Below are 893 nucleotides of genomic sequence, written 5' to 3'. Positions count from 1 at the left end.
GAGTTGGAAGAGGGTGTTAAAGTCGTGTGCGTCATCGAATTTCTAGAATGTTCTGTTTGGAAACACGAGATACGACTCATTTAACAAACATGCATGACGTGAGAGTCGTGACGTAGGTTCTCACAGTTCAGTATCACAGTTCAGGTCACAGACCTGTAGATCGTTTGACGAAATCGTTCACCAAATGTAGATAGCTAGTAATCTCAGAACAAGTAATCTAAATCACATCACGCACAAAACAGACAAACTTGCATGTCCTTACCTTACTTGAAATGGTCTTGAAAATCGCCACACACACCTTCGTCGAAATAGTTACCGGGCGCCGACCGTATAGGGCGTTATCTGGTAAATGGCACTTAACTGTGGGAAACAACAAGACTCAGGTGTTGAAATGCACACAGTACAAGTGGACTCATATACTCGCACACCCAACTCCGTGTCCTAAAACATACCATATACCACATACCGCACAAATTATCTAACAACATAGCCATATGTAATTTATTTTTCGAGGGTTCAATCGGTGCCAGATGGAGATGTACACACAATGTAAGTGTAACGTTACTGCAATTACTCAAATAGCTGAATAAATCAATCAAATACCCTTGTCCAACACAGATATCAAATTCTCATCGTAAAAAAGCAGAGTAACATGATATATCATTTTAATTATGTACGATTTACGACTTCGTGAGAACTGCGAAGTTAATTCACTGCTTATCTTGTTTGCATAACGTTATGTGCCTCAGCTCGTGGTGACACCACTTGTTACAAGACAGCTGAACTACTCAGCAGTTTAAGGCCTGTGACATCTGCTGATTCTTCAGTCGAGCAGTTATATGGCCGTAACTTTTGATGTAACTATCTGTTTTGACAAAAGTTGGTCAGTACGT

This window comes from Branchiostoma floridae, chromosome 2 (genome assembly GCF_000003815.2).
Source record: "Branchiostoma floridae strain S238N-H82 chromosome 2, Bfl_VNyyK, whole genome shotgun sequence".
NCBI classification, from domain to species: Eukaryota; Metazoa; Chordata; class Leptocardii; order Amphioxiformes; family Branchiostomatidae; genus Branchiostoma; species Branchiostoma floridae.
The sequence above is the reverse complement of the archived record's forward strand: the minus strand, read 5'-3'. Positions refer to the sequence as shown.